Below are 20,015 nucleotides of genomic sequence, written 5' to 3' on the forward strand. Positions count from 1 at the left end.
ATTATATGATTGAACACGAAAATTGCAGCTTTCTTGCCGTCTTCCTCGAATGTAGGCATCGCCTCCACCCACTTAGTAAAATAATCTACCGCAAGGATGATATACGCATGCCCCCCAGCCGATTGAGGGTTACATGTAATAAAATTGATACCCCATTTGGCAAAAGGACCAACGGAAATTATAGGGTGGAGAGGAGCAGGTGGAGCGCGCATCTTTCGATCAAACACTTGACAGTTGTGGCATTTTCGGACCGCAGTAATACAATCTTTAAACAAGGACGGCCAGAAGTAGCTAGCGCGCAATATCTTTTGGGCTGTGGCATACCCAGACATATGACCGCCACACGCTCCAGAGTGACAGTCATTTAGAACCCTTTCAGCCTCTTCATGAGTTAAGCAACATCGAAAAATAGAGTCCGCCCCACGGCGATAAAGAGTATCTCCAATAATTTTGTACTGTTGGGAATGGAATCGAATTTTCCGACGTTCCGACTTTGAAACTTCGGGCCGAAAGGATTGGGTCTGGAGATAGACGATGATATCCCCATACCACGGATCTAAAGTGCTGATTAGAAACAAAGATTCATCCGCAATGGGCTCCTCTGCCACAGTTTCCTTGTCAGCACGCGGGAAGTCACACATTAACTCTACGAAAGCTAAAGATTTCTTAGACTTAGATTTCTCAAACTCCAAGTCGAACTCCTGCAGGATAACAATCCATTTAGAGTACTTGCCCCCTAGAAATTGTTTAGTCAAAATGTAGGTCATAGGGTTGCAATCCGAAATGACTGTAGTTTTACGGAGTAAAATGTAGTGACGAAAACGTTGGACAGCTTGAACAGCTGCCAATGCCAATTTATCCACATGTGAATATTTTAGCTCAGTTGGATTTAATGTCCGACTAAGGTAATATATCACATGTTCCGTTCCGAATTCATCTTCCTGAACTAAGACCATCCCAATGGTGGAAAGGGCAGCGGCGAGGTACAAAATGTAATCCTGATTGTAGTTGGGAGGATGTAACAACGGTGCATGGGTCAACGCGTGTTTGAGTGCATCAAAAGATTTTTGAGCTATCTCATCCCAAGTGAATTAAGCGTTCTGTTTCAACAACCATGTAAAACCCTTTGTAACCTCGGCGTAGTTAGGAATGAATCGTCGTAAAAAGTTTGCTTTCCCCTGCAAACTTTGGAGTTGGCGAAGACTCGAAGGAGGAGGCAATTTGATGATAGTTTCGACCTTCGAGGGATCAACGCGAATGCCGACTTTTGAAACTACAAACCCTAGCAATCAACCCGTTTCTATACAGAAGACACATTTGTGTGGGTTCAACCGAATACGATAATGCCTACACCTCATGAAGATTGCTCGTAAATGGACAAGGTGATCAGCTCGATGTAACGAATGAGCAGGAAAATCATCGAGATAGGGTTGCACAATGTGCTTGATGTCATGGAACGCATAAGACATCGCCCTTTGAAAAGTTGCTACGGCATTCTTAAGCCCAAAAGGTAATTTGCAATAAGCAAATGTCCCCCATGGACAAATGAAAGTCGTTTTTGGTTGATCGGTAGGTAGAATATTGATTTGATTGTAACCCGAAAAACCGTCCATAAAGGAAAATATTTCATTGTCGGCACAATCATCAATGATTTGATCGATATAGGGTGTTGGGTAGTTGTCCTTTGGACAAGCTCTATTAATGTCCCTATAATCGATGCATATTCTTATTGTTCCCTGTTTTTTGTTAACCAGAACAATATTCGACACCCAATCCGTTAACGGGATCGGATAAATGAAACCTGCTTTCAATAGTTTCTCAACTTCTGCTTTAATTAAAACTGCTTTTCATGGGTGAATCTGATGCAAATGTTGCCGGACAGGTTTAGCGTCCGGGTAAGTCTTGATCTCATGAACAACAATTGCAGGATCAATTCCTGGCATTTCCTCATAGGACCAGGCAAACACATCACAAAATTCTTGAAATAGGGCCTTGTATGTTTGAATTTCGTCATCTATACACGAGGCACCTCTATGAATGTTCTCAACAATTCCAGGCTTGACTGAAATGTCAATGGGAATAGTTTGAGAAATGTTTCCCAAATTCAACTCTGAATCAGGATGTTTCATTGGATTCTGAGCTTCCTTGACATATTCAGCTGTAAAAATTGATGAGAAATCATTTTCAAAACGATCATCCTCAGGTAAAAATGAAGATCTATGATGGAGATCTTCCCATGGTAAATTGTCTACACACAGGACTTCACGAAGTTGCTCGTCAGATGACAGAACTTCGGCAAACGCTATTAACTCCGAGGTTGATGTGAAAAGTGATTCCTCACAGACCACATTCATTTGGTCAATTTTGGTTGAATGCGGGTCGGTAAAAGACTGCACGGCTTCATAAGAAATCAAAGGCATAGCATCACCAAATGAGTCTATCTCAGATTTAGAAGGAATGATCCAAGGATCGTCATAAACAATGGTGTCTAATGTAATCATATGAATGGATGCAAACGAAGACAATGCATTGATTGGAGGAAAAGGAAAAGTTCCCAATAAACCAGCATCTTTAACTAATCCTACTCCAACATCCTTATATGGGATAGTCGTTTTACCGACATGCTGAATACTCTCTGAAGAGGATGGGTTGGATGAAAAGTAAGCCAGCTGGTCTATTGTTACGATCTTTCCATTATGTGGGAACTTTATGACTCGGAAGACCGATGAAACGACCACTGTCATAGCATAAGACCAACTTCGACCCAAGAGAAGATTGTAGTCTAGAGGGGCATCAACCACCTCCACATCTAGACTAATGGTTTTTCCTTCAACCCCTATAGGCAAATCCTGTAGAATGCCAAATGGATGAAACCCACATCCATCAAAGGCCTTAAGAATTGTCGGGGATTGATTTAGTGAAGGAGAACCAAGCGATCGCCAACATTGTATCGACATAATACACGTGGAAGCTCCCTCATCAATTACAGTCCGATGAATAGGCCTGTTTTTTACTATCACTGGGATCTGGAAAGCCATTTGATGAGGCAAATGCGGTGTACTATTTTCTAGATCAAAGACTATTAGGTTCGGGTCCTGAACATCAACAGCTCCTATAGCCAACAAAAGTAATTTACGCTGTGCTGGGCATGATTGCAGAACTTCCAAAGCCGACATTGCTAAGGGTGAAACAGCTAAGTCCTCAACAATGTTATAATTCTGGGCCGCTCTCACATGTGGATTGAAGGCAGACCTTCGAAGTACACCCTTGGTGGGCGGTTTGATTACTAAGTCTGGATTAGGCTTCTCGATCTGTAGTGGATCGAAACCGGGAGCTGAGGTTTATGGATTAGAATGAGAAGATTCTGCTTCTTTGCCATCAACAGGAATTTTACTACCATAATCTTGCGATCGAGTCGCAATCCTTACATGAGACATCATCAATATGGGTTCTTCATTGACACTCGAGGAAGAACCTATCATCTTACTATCCTGCTTTGGAAATGGATCCTTCAAAACAGCAAGAGTTTGGGAACCTTTGACGATTTTCGCAACCTCTGCTCGATGAGGGAAGTCTCTTGTAAAGTGTTCCTCTTCACAAATAAGACATGGATAACGAGGTTTGCGCTTTTCATCATTGGATTCCGCCTTTTCAGTTTTCTCCTTTGGATTTTTGTCTGCTTTATTCTTCCTCTTTCCTTTCTTCTTTCCACCGGATTTTGATTTAGCTGTAGATGACTCTACAACGTGAACATCGGCGGAAACCTCTGCAAAAGAATCTCCTGTCGGGGAATCAGGCAAGGTGATGATAGGAGAAGAATTCTTGGAGGATTTCTTCTTTCTTTTAGTGTTCACTGTACCAATCATGCCATCAGCAGCATGAGATCCTGAAGGAGCAGCAGCGATTTGATTTGACTTAGGAAGATCTGGGATCTTTTCGTGTAACGTACCTGACTGAGTATAAACTAAGTCAAGGTACTGCGCTTGAGCAATCACTTGCTCCTCAGTAACAACTCTGGCCTTAGCTACGTCTTCAGTAATCTTCAGTAACAATGATTTAACAAACCATTCAGCTAACATTTGGTCCGGGATAAAAACTTCCACTAATCGCCTTCGACGTCTCCATTCATGAATATGATCGGAAATATAAGTGGACGTCGATTACTTTAATGAAATTAGTAACTCCGTGCCATTATCATATCTGACTGGCAACTGAAAATGAGTTAAAACCGAGGTAGCTAACTGGCTAAAATTATAAAAAGAGGACCGTGGTAACTCAATGTACCACTTGGCCGCAAGACCAATGAGAGTGCGCTGGAAAAGATGTAAGTGGATCGAATCATCCGAGATGGAGTTAGAGACACACCAGAGGTGGTAAGTCATCACATGATTCGACGGGTCCTCTCCAGATTTACCCTCGAACTTGGGAATGTCACTGGGCAACTTGTTCGGCATTGGCGGCCAAAACGGAAGATAATTAATTGGATCGTTCATTAGGCGCGACAAGTCTGGTAAGTCCAAAGTTGCGATAAACGGTAACTGTTGATTAGGATCCCTAAAACTCTGGGTCATGAAACTAGCCCTAGGAGGAGGATATCCGGGATAACTTGGAATAGGAATTGCGTTCGGTATATTGTATCCTCCCGGAAAACCAGGATTAAACGGACCGTACTGGGGTTGTTGTGGTTGTTGATAAGTGTACCCAGGATACAGTTGATACTGGTAAACTGGCTGCTAGACAGCAGGACCAAATTGGTATTGTCCCTGGTACGGTTGATAAGTGAGTTGTGGTTGACTTGTGACAACCGTACTTAAACCAGGTTGTCCTACAGGCATCTGAACTGTAGTTTGAATCGTGGATCCAGACGATGGTAAAGATGTCTGAGGAGTAGATACAGAGACAGTAGAAACCGGAGTTGTCGATACTCCAGAAGTAAGTGGGGTAGATTGAACAGATGTTGCGGCAGTTGCAGCAGTCGTTTGAGATGGAGTACGAGGCGAAACAGGTCCAGACTGAGAAACTACCGAAGGTACAGAAGTTTGAATATTAGACTGGACTGGTTGTTGGGGTGAACCAGAAACTAAGGGTTGTCTAGTTTGAGATGACAACTGTACGCTTGGCTGCAACATCTGTTGAGTTTGCAATGGATCCCACACTCTGTTCATTCCGGGGTACTGACCCATAACAGGTTGAGAATATTGAGATCCATAACCAGGTTGAGGGTAGGATTGATAATTGAAAGGTACATTTCCTGTTCTTTGAACATAAGATTGACCTTGGGGTGGTTGGAAACCTTGGTTCGAGTACTGACCTTGGGGTAGATACCCTTGAGGCATGTACTGATACTGGGGTTGACCTTGAGGTATAAATTGATACTGAGGTTGACCTTGGGGTACATATTGAGGCTGGGGTTGACCTTGAGGAATGTACTAGACCATGGGTACATACTGTCCTTGAGGTTGCCCCCCAGACGTTAATTGAGGCTACCCCCCAGGCGGTAACTGGCCACCTTGAGGTTGAGACTTAGGAATAGAACCTGACATCATGAGAATGTTCTCTACACTCAATGGTTTATTACCATTGTTTCCAGTTAATAACCCATGTTCAATGGGTTGAGGAGATGCCCCCGCAAAAGTACTAGAAAGTGACTGATACCCAGAGGGAACAGAAGGACCGCCGTACAAAAAGGATTCAGGCGATTGAGTAAACATGGACGACTGACCAAACATATTTACAAGAGTATAAAGACCTCTAGGTGGATAAGGAGCATGAGGTGGAGAAAAACTTAACCCTGAGTTGTCCAAATAATTAGTTAAAGAAAGATACCAAGTAGTACTTCTAGGTGGACTGTAAAAAATGGATTCACGCTCCCTTAGATCAATAACAGGTTGATTTTCAGGGATAGGGATGCCTATTTCTTCTTCTGGAGCAAGTTCTTCAATAGCTATCAAACCAGAAGGAAGATTTTCGGTGATGACTCTTTCTACCCTAGGTGAATCAGGAGCACTAGAAGTTGGAGAGACTAACCCCGATGTTGGAGTAACAGGTTCAAATATCTCAGGTTCTTTGCCTATATCACTAGTAGATGAAAAACTACCAGCAAGTTCGGAAACCAAAATAGCTTCAGGATTATAACCTATTTCTAGAGTTTGGTAATCAGGATGAACAACCAACGAAGACTCTCTTTCTTCAGGTGAACCTACTTTACTGCCACTAGGAGTTACGAGGACTTTCAAACCTTCGTAATGACCCGTGACATCTTCAGGAGGTTGGCCCCAAAGTCTACGGGACTTCCCCAACAAATCGGCCACGGTTATAACCTCAGGAGACTGGCCCCGAAGTCTATGGGACTGTCTCGGTAATTCAGCCACAGTTAAAAAATTTAACTACCGCACACACAAATAAAGTAAAATCTCAAAGCAAACCACCTAAAGTCTCTAAAGAACCAAACAAATTTGAATCACATGCCTAAAGAATCTAGGGTGTCAAACCACACTCAAACAGTAACCTTCCAGACCGAAAATACTAGTTGGTGATGAAATCCAACATCGCAGAATTCAGTACAGAAGTGGCAGGTGGAACAGTTACCCCGACAACCTGCTTAATGAAGAGACTAGCACAAGTTCTTCCACTTTAACCGTCTCGAGTGAAGTGAACCCCCCAGAAAATCCAAGTGAGTCTAGCCGACGTCTGCTCCAGGTACAGTGGGATCTTCCCTCCACCGTCACCTTAGGAAGAATCCTAAAGATAATAGTCACTAAGGTCACCAACAGCGACAAACATACCTGGGGGAACAGTCTATGATCTGATAGCACGCAAGGGCAGAGTAACAAGCTCAATCCCCTTGCCGGCTCCTTGACAATAATCCAAGGTTTACCGACAAGTGACCCCAGGCTCCTCGAAAATGGTTAATCCGAGGTTTACCGTTTGTAGTACATGCATATCTGGCGTCGTTCCCAATGAAGGAGGATTGATTCTCACTGGTTCAGACACGATCTCGTGCTTCTCCTTTAAGAGGAGCTTTCCGAGAGCATAAATGTAACAGTTGGATTTATCCTACCATAAGATAAGCTACTTGTTTGTTTTTGCTGTCTTGGAGAGTTAATTACTCTTCTACTCCAAGACACTAGCCTGATCTATGTTGGTGTATCAGAGCCATAGTAAATAAAAAGTTACTAAGTTAATTTTACTTTAAGCGTTAATTTTTATGGCTTTTCTTTAGGACAAAAGGTAGCGGAGATGAAACTGATGGTGTGTAGACTCGACTCAAATCCACTAAAAAGATGCACCTAAGATGATTTAAACTATCTTTCCTTTTCAATGAATTCCCTAGCTAAGAGAGTTGGAGAATGCAAAATTTATAAAGACAACTTTCTTGGCAATGAAAATCAAAGAAACAATCTCTTTATCTTTTCCAAAGCACACAACACATGACCACTAATTATTTCACGAAAACTTCCTTTCTCTTTTCAAAGACTTCAAATGCTACTAAAACAAACTTTTCTTCAAAAGAGATTTTGTATTTTTCCTATTTTAACAAAGCATGTAAAACTACTTTAACAAAAATCAATTTTAAGATCTATGAAAATCTAAGAGAAATTTACCTAAAAGCAAATCTAAGAGAAATTTACCTAAAAGCAAATCTAATGAGGTAAAAGCCTACAAAATATAATTCCAGGATGTTTTACTCAGTTACAATTCAACCAAGGACTAATTCATGCAGAATCATAAACCAGTCAAAAACAAAAATAAAAAGCTTTTGTTCTTTTTCTTAAGAATGAAATTCACAGCTTAACCAACAAGCCTTCTCGAAATTCCGCAAAGAGACAACACAAAGGTAGGTTTCTCACAAAGGTGGATTTTACGAAAGGTCTGACTCCTAAGAAGACTGAAAAGACCAGGGATATCCAAGGTTTTTACAACTTCTAAAGCCAAAGTCACTACAAGACCAATACAAAAATCAAACCTAGGGCTAGAATTTCTATGAACTTCACTAAAACCCTTGATGCTAATGAAACAAGCTTAGATGAAAACTTTTGACAGGTAACCAGTGGATCTGGGCAGCAAAAAATAAACTATAAACAAAATCTAATGGGTAAAAAGGAAAAAATGGAAAATTTCTAAACTTTTGACAGGGTACGCAGGCAGCCTGTTTGCACAGGTGCGGCCACACTCTGTGTACAAAGAAGAAGTGTGTACTGGTACACACTGTGCTTAACGTAGAGGGTACGTACTGCTCTCAAAACCAAGAAAAATAAAAACTAACTCAACCCTAAGCTATTCCACCCAAATTCACAGTCAATCAGTCCAAAACCAGAAAGAAATCAATGTTTCTCAAATCAAAGTATCAATCAAAAGAGAAATCAATCAAATCCATGGATTCCCCAATGGAGTCGCCATTTTGTCACGCGGAAAGAGTCAATTTTGCAGAAATAACCGACCTCCCTAGAAGCTAAGGTTTTCTAGTGACAAACAAAACAATCAAGCACTATCTTTCCATAAATATGCATTTCAAATAAAAGCAACCAGGTGTTTAAGTCTTACCTTTAGTCCAAAGCTGTTTGTAGCAGCCAAGCCTCTCCGATCCAGATGAGCTCCTCCTTCTCCTTGAAGCCTGCATTCACTAACAAGCAAACGATTACATAGCACCTAAATAACTCATATAATAAAACATATTCATCATAAAGACCAAGGAGTTTATGAAACAAATTATATATAACAACTTGTTGAGAAAAATGAACTTAATTGTATTAATTGGAAACAAAAGAAACCATTACAACCAGTGCCTTAGTGTTGTGCAGGTCCCTCCCAGGGTCCAGCAAGATTTCTCCTCTACTTTGATCAGCTCACCCGCTTCCAAATGAAGCTAAGAAAGGATTGGAATCTCTCCTCTCAAGCTCTATAAGGGAGTCCTAATTTCAACAGCATCTACCCTTAGGAATATTCAGCTTTCAACCTCTCCTCCCTCTGGCCCAATGCCTGTATTTATAGTGCTTTGGAGGAAGTTAATCAGGTCCACCATCAATGGGATAAGCCCCTCTTTCAATGGGACAGCTCCCCTCTTGATGGGATAAGTTCCTCTTTCATTGGGATGCACGAACCATCTGGAGGCGCTCAATCCACGTCAAACCATCTTCTAGAATGCTCTAGATTCGACCACAAGTAACGTTTTTGAAGTAAAACTTGCGCCTTTTGACATTTACAGGAGTACACACCCACCCCTTTACAAACAGAGCGTATAAGTACGCAGGTATTTTTAACTTGAGGTGCGTACACGCAGGTAAAGGTAAGAGAAACTACGTAACCAGAGTTATATTGACCTTTTAAAGACTTTCTCTCTTTCTTGGAGTTTGACATGAGGAGCAGAGGTATAAGATTTGCCAAGGAGGATAGTATGACAGTTGATGGAGCCATACTGACTGCAAATAGTCATGGTGATAAATTTTAGTGTAACAACTACCTGCATTTTTTGTCTCTCTGCTTCTTCTTCTTTGGCCTCTCTATGAGATTTCTTGCCCACTCTTTTCAAGGGCCTCTAAGATGTTTCATCTTTCGAGGATCCTGATAGCTCAGGGTACTTCTATCTTGTCATATCTACATAGGTAGGGGAGCTAGAGGCACCTTTTTGAGTTTGGACTAGTTCCTCTTACCTATTGCTTTCTTCCATGTGGTTTGCATGTTGTTCAATATCTTTATCTGTTGAACCTTGGAGTTCTTTTGGTGTGCTCAATACATCAAAGGGGTTGGTTGATTTGTCTTCTATTGGAGGGATTGAAGTTCCTTCTACTTGGGGTTCTCAAGGAGCAACCTTCCCATTGGAGATGACTTTCCCTTTTGTTATAGACATTTTTGTGCCTTACAGCATGAAGCATGAAATGTCAATAATCTGAGGGATCCAAAGTCCCTAAACATGTTGTTCCTACCCCTAGAGGAACAAGGTCAACAAACCACAGCACTAAATATCAGTTCTCCACCTGAAAACACTCAAAAACAAGCAAATTCTGGATCATGTCAACTGCTCCACTGAGCATCTGCGCTGAATGTCAACTGCTCCACTCTGTACCTACGCTGAATGTCAACTCTAATGAAGGCTACCTGCGTTGGGCGAGATTGGCCAAGTGGCACAGTCATTCACCAAAGTGTCAATGCCCAGGAAGCTTCCAAAATGACAATTGGATCAGGGAATTCGCCTTGTGATGAGTAAGAGGATCTAGATCTCCAAGTGGAATCAAGAACCTCCAAGTGGACTCAAGAACTGAAGAATAACTGAAGTGGGAGAGGACACTAGTCAGCTTCATGCCAGCCTCAAGCTGACTCATCCTTTCTCCAAAACTCCTATATATAGAGCTCTCTCATGAGGTCTAAGGAGGCTAGAATCTGGTGAATGTAAGGAAGTGTTGTTGGTTTGAGTATAGAACTATTGGGTGATTTTCTTGAAGGAGGTGAAGAGGAGATTTCTTTCTGCTGGGAGGTGTTGCTGGATTGGGCCTCTTATGGTTGTAACACTCTCAGAACTTTACTTCTTCCATTAATAAAGCATTTGAGGTTCTTCTATATGCATGTGTCTCAATGGCGTATTGATACTGGTATATTTGATTTATTCTAATCCTTGAATCAATTATGAATGTATGCTTCTTGTAGTTTCCCTCTCTTGTTATTTTGTAGGATCTTTGTGTAGCTGGGCCAGCAAAAGAGCAAGGAGCTGGGAGCAAGCAGCAAAAAGAGAATATTGGATCAATCATTAGCGGAAGACAATGGTTAGTGGATCTCTTTCTCCCCTCTCTTACATCTCATAAAGAAGTAATCTTGAATAGGTTTGCATTCGGTTGTTGCTGAGGTACTATCACCCTTAGAGTGGGATAGGGTCATTCCGTATTGGATACTTTTCCCAACAACAAATTGGCGACTCCACTGGGGACGTATCTTGTTGGTTGTTTGTGTTTTTTGCTATTCATTTCATAAACAAAGGGAGTACCGAATCGAACTGCATTTGGATCTTTCAAATGCAAAGTAGAGGGTAGCTACTCTAGCTTAGTTTTTGGGCAAGTTTATGATTTGAAGAGCTGATCCACAAGGACTCTGAACAGCTCTTAGTGATAGCTTTTCATCCTCCTTTTCATCCCTTAGTGTGTACTTGACTGATAGCTTCTGATTTGGCCAAAAACTGTGAATTTTTGAGCAATCTGTGACCCGGAAACTAAGAGAAACAAAAGTTTCGTTCTTCAGTGCAGGCTGTGTGAAGGCTGTCTGCATTTCAGCGTAGTTCCCGAAGGGGCTACCTGCGCTGAATGTCAAATTGACAGTGTACTACCTGCGCTGAACCAGTCTTGCCTTGTGCTACTGGGGTTTCCTGCTGTTTCTTGCCCTGTTTTCACCCTTGTTTTTGCAGCCTGTTACCAGTCAATGTACCTATCTGAAACCAACTTTCCTTGCCACTATTCCACCTCGGTTGTATAAAGAAACTGTGTTTGTTCTTTGTGTATTTCTTGTATCATTTACAGTTTCCCATAACGAAATTGAACTAGTCTTGCTGTGGCCTCTTAGATCTAGACCTGTGATAAAGTGTCGTTTTGATCTTAAGAGTTAGTTTATTTGTTGTTCATAGCTGATTGAGCTTTTGCTTTCGTCATATGGTTTGAATTTATATATTTCTAGTGTCGAAACAAGTAAATCTTAAGGTGCCTTTTGATTTTGGACAAGCTTGTTTGCTTTCACTTGAAATTGAATTCGAAATTATACAACAACTTTCTTTTTGTATTGCACCAACATTAAGAAGGAGAAAAGAAATACCTGCATTTTGCATTTTGCATATAAGTTTGTATGTTGATTTAGGGAAAAAGTGCATTAGTGTATTCTCTTTGATCTATGTGAAAAGATGTTGTCTTTCTTTTCCCTCAGTAGTTAATATTTTCATAAGTCGAAAAGATTGAAAAAGCTTGCTTCTCATCTTAGACTGCATTTAGGAATTTGTATCAAAACATCTCGTGGTGAACCTTGAAAGGCAAACTTTAAAAAGATCAACTTAAAATATATTGAATGAACCTAACAACACTTTGAAACATAACGCAAACACATAGAGGTCTAAGCTAGAGACGTGGTCCGGCGTCGTTAAACGTAGTGACTGTCGATCTCGACGAAGGTGGGTGATTCCTCCTGAGAGTCGGTGGCACTAATACGGATTTGTGCTCCCACGTACCGTCGCGTATATATTGGGAGACCCCTATAGGCATATATCTTTTATCCATAGGAAGCCGTGTCGGCCGCCCTACTGATCGCAATGCAGTGAACACAGCATTCACGAAGATCGACCACCCGTACCGTAAAACGTATTCTGTGGTTTTGTGAAAGGTTTGGCACACCCTCTGCCTAGATCTCCAGAGCAGTTTCTTTTGGCCTTTTTCAAACTCTATAACTGAAAAATTCCAACTGAGCATTTGTCACTTCGGGCTCGTTAATACATCAAAGGAGACTAGAGTCATCTTTAGCTTTTTCTCGACTCTTAAAAAGTGAAAAAGCAAGTTGTGTCTAAAAGCGTCTAATAAAATTCATTCAATTCGGAAACACAAATTTCCCCTTTTAATATTTTGGTTGATCGAGTAATCCGCAATTGTGGAAGAAAGTCAATTGAAACCCCGTCGTTCGTGGAGGCTTACGAGTCAACCGTCTTTGTCTCCGGAATCGAAAACAGTACAGACAAAGCGAACTTGTTTAACCGGTTCAAAATCTCCTATAAAAGTTAGAACAAGTGTTCCAACTGCATCTGAGATTCCGGTTACTCCTAACATTTCTGGAAACCCTGCCTCTATAGAAGAAGTTCAACAGCCATAGAAGGACAGTAATACTGATCCTAGTCTGGGGGCAAATACTTGTATAACTGAACCTGTTCCATCTGTAACCGGTCCAGAGAGTTTTGTTCCTCAAACAACTGTCGTTGTCGAAACAACCACTTCTTCGGCACTAGAAATATTTTACGGACCTGACGGTCTTCCTCTTCCACCGGGTTTGATTGCGATAAAGGAAATTGTAGAGGATCCGCGCAAGTACTCCAACTCATTTTGGAGTCGGGGTCACTCTGTTTCCTTCATCAGAAGTTAATCCACCACAAGTGGAAGTCCCTGTAGAATCGCTAGGAAATCTATTGGATAGACTTAAGATGTCTGAACAACCGTCATCATCTAGGACTGTGTCAAATGACACAGTGACAGCAGAAGTCCCTGCCGTCACTCCGACGATGTTTGCCGGCATACCAACTGTCCCAACTAGCTCACCACAGCTAGAAGGAGTCCACCAAGGGACTATTTCGACAGTATGGTCTGTTCTAGTTTGTTCATCCGGAGTAATACCCGACAACTCTTATGTTGAAACTCGCCAGATTGATCCCTTTGGAGGTCAATCTGGGTAATCAATCCCCTTGAGTTCGGGATTGATACCGTATGGGGGGCAATATGCCCTTTCATTACCCCCTCCGGGAGGGTGCCCATACGTGAGTTCACAACAGTATTCAGGTTATACTAGAATTGCATCAAGTAGTTGGGTACCTATGCTACCTCAACAACCAAGGGTTGTATATTCTGTGCAATAGTGTGTACCTATGACGAACATCCCAACCACACCGGCTATTGTAACAGTGTCACAACTTCAAGCGATACCTGTTGCATGCCAACCTCAGATTTCTCAGGTTGTAATGCAACAGCCACTTGATCATGGGTCACAACCACAATCACCAACTGGTGGGGCGACACAGGTCCAAACGAGTACAGTTACCCCACACCTCGGTCCAACGGTTAGCATAGCACAACAGAACATGGCTTCACAACCATGGCTTGTGCAATACCAACAACCGCAATTCCAGCAAGTGTACCAAGGTTCTGAGCAGCAGATCTTTGCAAACAGTGGACAACCGTATATCCAAAACGGTCAAAACGAACCACTTTACAGTGGTCAAGTCCACCAACCGTATCAGTCATACCAACATCAATTACATTATACTGGTATGCAAAGACCCACTGCTCAAGCGATTCCATCGTACCCTGGTTACGCTTCGCCTAACCCGAATCAACAGTTACCATTCGTGGCAACTTTAGAGTTACCCGATTTACACCGGTTAACCAATGATCCGATTGCTTATGCCCCTTGGTGGCCGGCGATTCCTCACAAACTTCCGTCTGACATTCCTAAATTCAATGGAAATCCAGGTGAAGACCCATCGAATCACGTGATGACTTTTCATCTGTGGTGTTCGTCGAACATCCTAAATGACGATTCGATAAGGCTTCGCCTTTTTCAGAGGACATTGACAGGTCCAGCGGCTACATGGTATATTGAATTACCAAGAGCCTCTTTCGACAATTTTAGTTCCCTAGCCATGACTTTCCTGACCCATTTTCAATTACCGATAAGGTATGAAACGGGAACAGAAATATTAACCAACTTCAAACAGACAACTGCCACCCATATATCTAATCATATACATGAGTGGCGTCGTCGTCGTAGGATGGTGAAAACGTACGTTCCTGATCAGCTATTAGCTGAATGGTTTATAAAGTCGTTACTTCCGGCTATTACGGAAGATGTGGCCAAGGGGGGAGTCGTAACAGAGGAGAAAGTCATTGCTCGTGCACAGTATTTGGACTTAGTTTATACCCAGTCTGGCACGCTCTATGACAAAATACCTGACGCCCCTAGACCAGAATTTTCAATTCCTCCCCCTCCTAAATCAAATAGTGACTCTCATGCCGGTGATGGCGTGATTGGCACAGCAAACACGAAATCGACAAGGGCTTCGTCAAAGAAATCCCGTAAGAATTCGAACCAAAATGCAAAAGAAGAAATTCTTGCTTCGGAAGTAAATGTCGTATCGGAAGATAAGGGCAAAGAAACCAATCAACCAGGAAGCAAGAAAAAGCAAAACAAAGGGAAGAAGAAAAAACAAGGTGAATCATCTCCTCGAAAAAATTCTTCAAACCCTCCTGGAAAAGGGAAACAAAATTATCCATGTCAAATATGTGATGATGAGGATCATTACACAAAGAATTGCCCATTCAAAGCTGAGTTAAAAAGGTTCTTTAAAAGTTCCCAAACCTCGGCTGTGTTAACTGATCCATTTCCCAACCCAGGTTAAAATCTGGTTGATAGTGGAAATGCTTCCCCATCACAAGTACTTATGTTGTCGGTTTCGAAACAGCAGAATGATGCTTTGATTTCAACAAGGAACAAAGATTATGGGAATCCTCAGCTGTCGGACGAAAAAGGTAAAGATCAATCAAGTAGTTCGACAACAACTTCGACAGACGTTGTACCACCCATCATCCCTGAATTAACAATAAAACCGCCAAAGGGTGTAGTACACAAGTCGACATTTAATCCTCGCGCCAGAGCGACGCAGCATTATAATATAGTGGAAGATTTGGCCCAATCGCCATCCGCTATGTCGACTCTTGAGGTGCTACAAAATTGTCCAGCCCAAAGGCAGGCATTGTTATCAGCAATTGGTGGGGTTGATCCTAAGGATTCCAATCTTGTATCCTTTGATCACAAAGGATACGATCCTTAGTTACCAGCTCAATTAGCTTTCCTTATTCAAGTGAAAGCCCTCAACAAAACTGTTCACAGAACAATAATTGATGAGGGAGCATCGACATGTATTATGTCGATGAGTTGCTGGAAAACTTTAGGATCTCCAACCTTGTCGCGATCATCGACGACATTAAAAGCTTTCGACGGAAGGACTTATACCCCGTACGGTATCCTTAATAACTTGAAAGTTGAACTAGGGGGAAAAACAGTAGAAATTGATGTTGAGGTCATTGATGGAAATCTTGACTATAACATCCTACTGGGTAGACCATGGATTTATGCCATGGCAGCTGTTGTGTCGACTTATTTTAGGAAGATCGCATTCCCATTTGAAGGAGGGATTACGATCGTCGACCAACAGAATTTCCTCCCTAATGGTTCACAAGTTACAGGAAGCATTCCCATGATCCATGAGAGCAACCATTCAATTCAAGATATCGGAGTAGGATTATTGAAAGACCCCACATTGATGGGAACTTTCGCGCTACCACCCCCTTTTTATACGGGAAATATACCGTTTGTAGCGACCTGCAACATGATATCTTCCACGAAGGTCGACATGGATCGTTCAATGGTTTTGCCCCCAAGCCCTTCAGAAATATTGTAGCAATCAATGTTTCAAGCATGGGAGGCGAACCCAAATCAACGTTCGTCAAGCGTTTGGGTAGATATGTCTAGAGAATATGGAACCCCGTTAGATCCTTGGTCGAAAGTACATGGGACTGACGAAGGAATCTTACAATCAATGATGATTGAGGGGGCACCATGGAATGATCACCACCATCGTTCCCTTCTTCCGTAATATGAAGAAGATACTCAAAATGACCTTTATCACCCTTCAGTTTTTGAATTCCTAACAAATATTGTAAACGCGGTGGATTCTGAGCGAAACCTATCCAATATTGAAGAGACTATAGCCATAAATATCTCGACTAAAACAGTTGTTGTAGAGAATATTTATGTCGGAAAAGGTTGTTCCCCTTCAGAACTGGAAATATATAACACTCTTTTTCGCGAATTTAGAGATGTCTTTGCTTGGTTATATGATGAAATGCCAGGCATTGACTCGAGTATCCTTGAACATGAAATTAAAATATATCCTGATGTCAAACCAGTAAGACAACGGCTTTGGCAGGTGCACCCCAAGAAAGCCGCTGCCATTAAGGCGGAAGTTGAAAAACTCCTCCATGCTGGATTCATCTACCCAGTTCCTCTAACCGATTGGGTATCGAATATTGTCCCTGTTATGAAGAAACAAGGGACGATCAGAGTGTGTGTCGATTATAGGGATGTAAACCAAGCTTGTCCGAAGGACAACTACCCTACACCCTTCATCAACCAGATAATTGATGAATGCGCCGGATGTGAAATCTTTTCATTTATGGATGGATTTTCCGGGTATAATCAAATAAATATCCGCCCACAGGACTAGTCAAAGACTGCATTTATTTGTCCGTGGGGCACATTCACTTATCGAAAATTACCCTTTGGTTTAAAGAATGCAGGGGCGACGTTTCAGAGGGCAATGAATTATGCCTTCCATGACATCAAGAACATTGTTCAACCCTATCTGGATGATCTTCCGGCTCATTTGCGAAAGCGGACTGATCATCCACAGCATTTAAGAGCGATATTTCTACGTTGCTAATACTACAAGATAAGACTCAATCCACACAAATGTGTATTTTGCGTCGGTTCTGGTCGCTTACTTGGCTTTGTAGTCTCTAAGGATGGGATTCGTCTCGACCCCTGTAAGGTTTATGCAATCGTTAATTTGCCTCCACCTTCAAATTTGCTTCAGATTCAGAAACTCCAAGGGAAAGCAAACTTTCTGAGGAGGTTCATTCCAAATTACGCAGAACTTTCTAAGGGTTATACTCGTCTTTTGAAAAAGGATGTACCTTTTGTCTGGGACCAGGTGGCGCAAGCTTCCTTTGATGCTCTGAAAGATTGTCTAGTAAAAGCATCATTAATGTACGCCCCGGACTATCAAAGAGATTTTAACCTGTATCTGGCTGCATCGGATACGACCATTGCAATGGTTTTAGTTCAAGAAGTCGATGGAATTGAACATCCTATCTATTATTTAAGTAAAAACTTAAACGATACAGAAATTCAATATTCTTATGTTGAAAAACTAGCGCTTGCAGCTATTCAAGCGATTCAAAGGTTTCGACATTATGTCCTCTTTCGGAAAACTACCATCTTGTCAGATTGCAACCCCATGACTTATATACTGTCGCGACAGTTGCTGGGGGGCAAATATTCAAAATGGATAGCGATCCTTCAAGGGTTTGATCTGGAATTTGTAAAATCCAAATCAAAGAAAGCTCTAGTTTTCGCAGAATTATTATGCGATCTCCCATCGTCGTCCAACGATGAAACATCGGAAGAGTCAATCGTGGACAAAAGTTTGTTTCTGATATCTGTAAGCGATGAGTGGTATGGAGATATCATAGTTTACCTCCAAACCCAAAAGTTCAGGCCTAACACCTCTCGCCCCGAACAAAAACGTATACGATACCAAGAAAAAGACTACATGATCGTCGGTGATACACTTTACCGTCGTGGCATCGATATAGTTCTGAGGAGGTGCCTTACCCATGAGGAGGCCGAAAAATCCCTGAATGAGTGTCATTCAGGCGCATGTGGGGGCCATCAGTCTGGATATGCAACAACACAAAAAATCTTTCGAGCAGGATACTTCTAGCCAACCATGTTCAAAGGTTGCATAACCGCAGTCAGAAGTTTCCATGCTTTTCAAATTTTTGATAGCAAAACTAGACGACCACCCGCACCTTTACAGCCAATAGTTTCTGTTGGGCCCTTCGCCAAGTGGGGCATCGATTTCATGCAATGTAACCCCACCTCGACCGGGGGGCATGGGTATATTATAGTCGTCGTTGACTATTTCACCAAATGGGCCGAGGCGATGCCTACATTGGATAACACTGGTGAAACAACTGCCCTTTTCTTTTTCAATCATGTAGTCGCCAGGTTCGGTGTACCACAGGCTATAGTTACAGATCATGGGTCGCATTTTCACAACCACATGATGGTCGAATTAGCTGCCAAGCTAGGGCTATCTCACGACAGCTCTACCCCATATTATCCACAAGCCAACGGACAAGTTGAGGCAATCAACAAGGTCCTGAAGCGTATGTTGCAAAGGATGATCGGGGTTCATAAAAGAAGATGGCACCTAATCCTGTACTCAGCTTTGTGGGCTTACCGAACCTCGGTAAAGAACGCAACCGGGTTCACACCTTTTCAACTGGTGTATGGCCTGGAAGCAGTCTTACCAATCCAGTGCGAAATTTCGTCGCTTAAACTCGCAATCGATCTCCTCCCCGGAACTTCAGAAGAAGAGGCTCGTTTCTTGGAATTAATCCAGTTGGATGAAACCTGTCGTGATGCCGCTTTGGCTAACGAGGCCCATAAGAAACGAGTCAAGGCTCAGTTCGACAAAAATGTCAAACCCTGTGTCTTCTCAGAAGGTGATTTGGTCTTGCTTTATGACCAAGAATCCGATAAATTGGGAGCAGGTAAATTCAAGTCCTTATGGATGGGCCCCTATATTGTTAAAAGGGTGTTAGCAAAAGGAGCCTACGAGTTAATGGATTACGACAGAATTCCACTGGTGCAGCCCCGCAACGGGCTGTACCTCAAGCGTTACTATGGTTAAATAGTAACATGCATGCTTTTGTTGTATTTTGTTTTTGCTAAAGCATTTGTTCTGGTCGAGTGATCCACCTTTTCCATTTGTTGCAGATGTCGAACCTTCTGGAGACATGTGTTGGATATGCCGACGGAGCGAGTCGTAGTTCGCAGAACCTATCCTCCGCAGCCTGGGCCATTTTTGATCCAAGCGGTGAGTTAGTAAGTTTCAGAGGTGTATGTATTGGTCAATCAACGAATAACATCGCTGAGTATAGCGCGTTGATAGAACTACTCTCTGATGCCATCACACATGGCATACGCCGACTAATTGTCAGGCTAGACTCACAGCTCGTAATACTACAACTCAATGGTATATATTCTGTTCGCAATCCAGCTATTTATCGCATGTTCCTAAGGGTTAAGATCTTGGAAAGACGATTTGATTCAATTCAATATCAACATATTTCAAGAAACTTAAACACATTAACTGACTCATTAGCAAACTATGTGTTAGATAGACATTTGCAACATTTATAAAAAGGACACATCATCAAAGATTGTACATATGGATCATATAACTCAAACAGAATAAAACTCGAAAATCAAAATATATAAGCTGTTTATATAAGTTCATACATAATGTTTTGTAACCAAGACAAAATTGGTCATATGACCTAAAACTCAAAAAGATGCTAGGGGACACCCTAGCCTAGTGGTTCTCATGATAGCACGTCACGGCCTGTGCAATCATGCGCAAGAGACGAGTCCATCGTCTAGGT

This window comes from Pinus tabuliformis, chromosome 9 (genome assembly GCF_031772625.1).
Source record: "Pinus tabuliformis cultivar Carrire ecotype Pingquan chromosome 9, CPIR1, whole genome shotgun sequence".
NCBI classification, from domain to species: domain Eukaryota; kingdom Viridiplantae; phylum Streptophyta; class Pinopsida; order Pinales; family Pinaceae; genus Pinus; species Pinus tabuliformis.